Source organism: Crocuta crocuta, unplaced genomic scaffold (genome assembly GCF_008692635.1).
Source record: "Crocuta crocuta isolate KB4526 unplaced genomic scaffold, BGI_CrCroc_1.0 scaffold64, whole genome shotgun sequence".
Taxonomy (NCBI): domain Eukaryota; kingdom Metazoa; phylum Chordata; class Mammalia; order Carnivora; family Hyaenidae; genus Crocuta; species Crocuta crocuta.
In genome coordinates, this window is record NW_027530640.1 from 14,525,978 (window position 1) to 14,531,977 (window position 6,000).

The 6,000-nt window shown below is 50.4% G+C and overlaps 1 protein-coding gene across 3 annotated transcripts in view; it reads right to left on the bottom strand.

The window, feature by feature from the left end:
- The window catches only part of FGF1 (fibroblast growth factor 1), a 92,284-nt gene extending 87,170 nt beyond the window's left edge, over window positions 1-5,114 (bottom strand). For all 3 annotated transcript variants that reach the window (XM_077768846.1, XM_077768848.1, XM_077768847.1), the window contains exon 1: window positions 4,912-5,114. The gene's annotated coding sequence lies outside the window, so the exon portion shown is untranslated. The remainder of the gene's footprint in view (window positions 1-4,911) is intronic.
- Window positions 5,115-6,000: the final 886 nt, after the last annotated feature.

Genomic DNA, 6,000 nt, shown 5'->3' on the forward strand with positions numbered 1-6,000 from the left:
CCAAACTCAGGGCCTGGGGATGAACCTGGGAATCTGGCTCCCACTATCATACTTTTCTAGGGCTCCCGTAACAAGTACCACACACTAGGCGGCTTAAACAACAGAAGCGTTTTGTCTCACAGTTCTGGAGGCCAGAAGTTCAAGGTCAAGGTATTGACAGGGCTGGTTCCTTCTGAGGGCTGGGAGGAGAAGCATTGTTCCAGGCCACTCTCCATGACTTGTAGATGGCCCTCTTTAACCTGTGTCTTCATGTCATCTTCCCTCTGTCCCAGTTTCCCCATTTCAGAAGGATGCCAGTCATACTGTACCCACACTAATGACATCATTTAAACTTGATATCCTCTGGAAAGGCATCTCCAAATAAGATACGTTCTGATACTCTGCAGGTTAGGACTTCAACATATGAATTTAAGGGGAGGACATAGTTCAGCTCCTAACACCTGCCTTCCACTTGCCCATCACCCCAACCTTTTCTGGTTTATTGAGTAAGAAAAAAGTGTAAACGCACAGGGCCACATCATCTTCTGAGGAAATTATATGGGGGCCTGGGACGGAAGTGGACCAGAGAGGAATGTGAACCAGAGAAAGATACCCAGAAGCAAGAAGGAAAGGCTGAAGTGACAAACAGGTAAAATTCCACTTACTTGGAGGTTACATGACGGTGCTCTGGTCATTTGCTCATCCTGAGTTCATACCCCACATCAGCCACTTACTAGCACTGGGGCCTTTTCCCTCACTTGTAAAAGGTGGATAATGATTGCACCTAACTTATAGGATGGTTGTGAAGGCTGAGTGAGGGAATGGCATGAAGGGCTTGGCACTGTGCCCAGCACATAACGCAGTAGGCGGCACATGGGCAGTCGTTGATGTTATGACAAGTGGAGGGCTAGTCCGAGGAAGATGGTAATTCAGGAAGAAGGGGATGACGAGGAAGAGGTTACTGTCCCTGATTCAGGCCAAATGACTCTGTGTTCTCATTCCAGCAATGAAGGGAAAAGAATCAGAGCAATGGTCACACCTGGCTTTCCTCACCTGTGGCCCGTGGACCAAAGATAGAATCACCCAGGCCCCATCCAGTAAAGGTAGAATCGCAGGTCCCTGCGGAACCTGACTAAATCAGGACCTCTACGGGCTGGACCTGGGTACCTGATTTTTTTAAACAAGCTCCCCTGTGATTCTCATGCATGTTCATTTGCAAACTACAGGTCCTGGAGAGGTAGAGGTGAGTCTTGTCCAAAGCAGTCTCCAAACACCTCCACAGCCCTGGTGCGGGGGGTGGGGAGGACACACTCCCCATCACTAGCATTCCTTAGACAAAATCAGCAAGGTAACCTTGAGCAGTTATGCATAAAACATATCTCTGTCACATTCTCAATGTTCCCCTCAGTGGGGGGTTGTGCTGGCAGATAGAGTCTTTGCCATCACTGTCACCTACACTGCAGCCACACATGGATTGCCCTTTCCTTCTCTCTCTATAACTGGAGATACCCAGTCTTGATGTGCAGCTTAGCCTAAGATGCCCTCTGACCTTAGGCCTGGAGAGTGTAAGGGGGATTCTGGCCCAGCAGGCTTGCCGTGACTTTGCCTGTATCTCTGATGCCAGGCACTATTTCCTCTCTTCATGGGCATCATCTGCCGACTGGTTCAGGAAAGCCTGAGGCCCATCTTGTCCCCTGTGCCTGCATTCATGTCTTGTTCCTGAAGACCTGGTTTCAAAGGCCATAGGTCCTCAAAGTGGAGATTCTGCCTGTGGGCCAAGCTGGGGTCTGGCTTTCTCTCTCACTCTCTTTTTTAATTTTTAAAAAAATGTTTATTTTTCAGAGAGAGACAGAGCATGAACAGGGAAGGAGCAGAGAGAGAGAGAGGGAGACACAGAATCCGAAGCAGGCTCCAGGCTCTGAACTGTTGGCACAGAGCCTGACGTGGAGCTTGAACCCACGAACTGTGAGATCATGACATGAGCTGAAATTGGATGCTTAACTGACTGAGCCACCCAGGTACCCCTGGGGTCTGCCTTTCTTAGTAGAGCTTCCAAATCCTGGCCTACTTTTCTAGGTCTTCACATATCATCTGTCTTTGAATTCCTGTTGCCATTTTCCACCTGCCTCTTAGGATCCCCCCAGTGATCCAACAAAACGTATGTGGCACATCAGGTAGGAGCACAGCCTGGGTATGACGTGTGGCTCTTTCACATGGTAACTGTGTGAACTCTGGCAAATGGCCCAGCCCAGCAAGCCTCAATTCCTACTTCCCAGAGTTGTTATGAGAATTCAGCAAGGTCATTCATGTAAAGCAAAGTAGAGTACCCATCACATAGTAAGGGCACAGGAAACAAATAGTGTCACTTTGGACTTTGAAACAAAAGGACTTGTGGACAGCGTTTTCAGAACTCACTCTTCACTACTACTACTACTACTACTACTACTACTACTACTACTACTACTACTACTAACAAACATATAATGCTCATAATAAGCCAGGCATTCTGCTAAGAGCATACCTCATTTGATCCTTTCAGCAACAAGGTTGGTACTTTATTACTCCATTTTACAGATGAGGAAACTGAGTCACAAAGCCACAGAATTAATAGATGGCACAGTCTGAATTTGAACCCCCCGGCACCTGGCTTGTAGAATCTATGTACTTGCTCACTATGTTAGGCTGCCTGTCTTAATTAGGGATATTTAGGAATCAAACATTTACTGTTCCCTTCCACCCTCTTCTCTCTCTGTAGACCAGTGGCCCGGATGCTTGCCCTTGTTCCCATACCTTGGACCCTGCCTCCCAGCTGAGTTGGACATCCTGTCAGTCCACGCCCATTCTCTGTTACCTGCCTACCCAGGTAGGTGCCCTCCCTTTTCTGTGGCTGAGTGGGGCTCAACCCAGTTGTACTTTGAAATGGGACCCCTTGTCAGTACTCAATGAACATTTGTTAATTAGTGAAAAACAGGGAAAAACCTTCATTCGCCTACAGTTTGTTTCGTGTGTAGGCATCAGATTTACCTAAAACAGGGTATGTCTGTGGCACAAATGACAGATTCTTTTTCCAGTAGCTTAAATCAAAGAGTATTACATTAGCCAAGCAACACCCTTTTGATCAGGTGGATGGGAATGCCTTCCATTCTGCACCATCCCTCCCCTCCTAGAAGGTAGCACAGCAGGCCTAGCGGCTCCATGCTCCTCCATGGTTTACGAGCGTCCACGGAATGCATGTCAATAAAGTAAGGGTGCACACTCTCTGTCCTGGGGTCAGACATCCCTTTGCCTAGTGTAGATGGAACATAAGATGTCATCAACCATCACCCCCGAAAATATCATCATCAGGGTTGATGCTACTGGCCTATGACGTCAAACCACTTCGCCAACCTCATCGCTCTTCCATAAATCCTTTTTGGATCCAGGCAAACCACATCTGTATGTATGCACCAAATCTGGGAGAGAGTTTACAAGAAATGCTGTTTTCTCCCTTATTTGTGGATTCACTTGGCTTTGGATTAAGTACTTCATTTGCAAATCCATTTAGTCATACTAGCAAAGGCAGGGTCCGCAGAAGACAGCCTCCAGTGTCCCCAGCTGTCCTCAGCAGCTCATCTGATGATCTTGCCTTCACATAGACAATCTCAAAAGGGGAATTTCCTCAGAAGCCCTCAATGACCAACACAAAGAAAACAAAGGAAAAGGGAATTTGTGACTGTGAATCACGGTCTCCACCAAATCCGCACTCATTCACCCAGACATTCCCAGTAAACAGCCAGCCAACCCTGCACCGGACACCACTCTGCAAAGCCAGGCTTATGTTTCTTTTCAGCCCTTTGCCACCAGCAGGCTGGCTCAGACCCACACAGAGCCCGGCTCGTCGTCCTCCGGCGGATGCTCGCCTTCCCACTGCTGCTTGCAGAACTACATCGTAAACAATCACATCCCTGTAGGGAATGAAAGGGAAAGTGCCAAAGCAGAAAAAGAATGCAGCAGAGTGGGGGGGAGGGGGCTACAGCCACCGGAGAAAGCACGGAGTGTTTACATTCTGCTGAGTCACGGAGGGAGTTCTTGGACCCCAGTGCCCAGATAAGGTGAGTTCCTCTTGGCTCTCTGAGAAATGGCTACCTGGTGCCTGAATTGTCCCCCAGACCTGGAGGTCTGAATATACAAGTGCTCTTCTCTAGAAGCTTTGCATACGTTAGGCAGATAATAGTGACATGGGTGTGGCTAGACCTTCCCGCTCCTTCTCCAGGGCCAGCCTGCAGGGGTACTGAGGTGAGGGTGTGATGCTCAGAGATCAGAAGGAAGGTAAGGGATAGCCCAGGTGAGCCACGGGGCCGTCCGAATACCAGCCTATTCCATTGTATTCAGCTAATCCTGTATTTCAACCCGACTTCTATATCATAATTTGGGTACAGTCTGAGGCGCTCAGTGAACAGACTTCCTGAGGCATTTGAATGTCCAGGCTCCCCGGGAGGGTGAGTGTGACACAGCAGGCTACTGCCAGCCAGACTTACTAACCACAGATTTTGGCTGCTGCAGAGCGAAAGGGCTGTATCCAGTGCTTGAGTAAGTGAGAACATTCCGCCCCCTCCAGTCCTCATCGGCCTGGCAGTAGAGGAATTAAGGTGCTGGGGCAGCAGTGGTGCATGATTATTTTTACAGTCTCTAAACTCTAGGTGCTATTTTTACACGCCCGTGCCATCGGCGAGCCCGTTCCCCAGAGCAGCAGGCACCACGGTTTAAACCCAGCCAGAGGTGGGCTGGTTTCAGTAGTATCTGCTTAAAACATCCCACTGCCTTACATCTTCCTGATTCTTTCCCCTCTCCATGTAATGTTATCCTTGCACTCGGAGACACACACACACGCACGCCCTCAGCTCTGCACATACCCTGCTCTTTCCTCCCCACAACAGAGGCACAGATCCTTACCTGAAAACTGTGAAGGCTGAGGACTGTGCCTCTTCGTCCAAGGGCACCGGGGATCCACTGGGTGTCGTCTGCTCTGTGTCACTGTCACCGTGCTGCGGCTGCTTCCCCGGCAGCCCCACGCCGGCTCTCTGAACTGCTCTGTTACTGCAGCTCCGTGTGGGGAGAGGGGATGGGCCGTGGCACGCACATCAGGCTGCTGGTCCGCCTCCAGACACCATGCCACAGGGCCGGCTACCAGTCCCGCAGGGCTGTGTGGGAAGCAGGGAGGCAGGCTGGGGCGCTGACAGTGCCAGTCTCCGGGTCTCTCTCTGGCCTTGTTTATCAGCAGAGGGGACCTGCCCGCACTGACCCCACCCACAGGGACCTACATAGAGCTCTAAGTGCCCCCAACTCTGGACAGCCAGCAGCAGGCAGAGCTATTGGCCAGCAGGGAAGGGAGGCAGAGACAGCAGACGGCAGCTATCCTGAGTGTTATTTTAACGTGGTTTGTATTGGGGCAAATGGCTGAGCCGAATGGACTACTGGCCTGTCTGAGCAGAATCCTGTTTATTTGGAAGCCTCAGTCACCAGGGAAACAGCAGGTCGTGGCTCAGAGACGCTCCTCTGGAATCGGAGGGCTGCCGGATGAAAGAGTCCTTTTCTGTTCTGTCATCTGGCATCCCTGCACAGGGTGTAGGTGTCTGCGTGTGGCAGAGTGTGTGTGTGTGTGTCTGTTTGTGCCATTCCTAGAGCCAAGCCTTGCAAAGCCATCCAAGGCAATGGCCGTCCAGGCTAGGGCTGGATGGGGCTGCAGAGTGAGTATTTCTTTACTTCCTGACCAGGGGTCAAGCCTGTCACTGCTGCTCCGGGCTAATGGATCCTCAGGTGAGCCCAGCTCCTGGAGCAGGAATTGCGTCAAAGGACCACATGCATCATCTTTATGCCACTGGCCAGGACAGGGTGAGGAAGGGAGGGGGCTGCCTGTACAAATAACTCTTTGGCTAGCAGGTAGGGAAGGAAGCTGGAAATTGGATTCAAAGGATATGGATCAGGAGGTATCTTTGAAGAGGCCGAATGGAAACATGATGAATAGTTTCCTATAACTGAAGA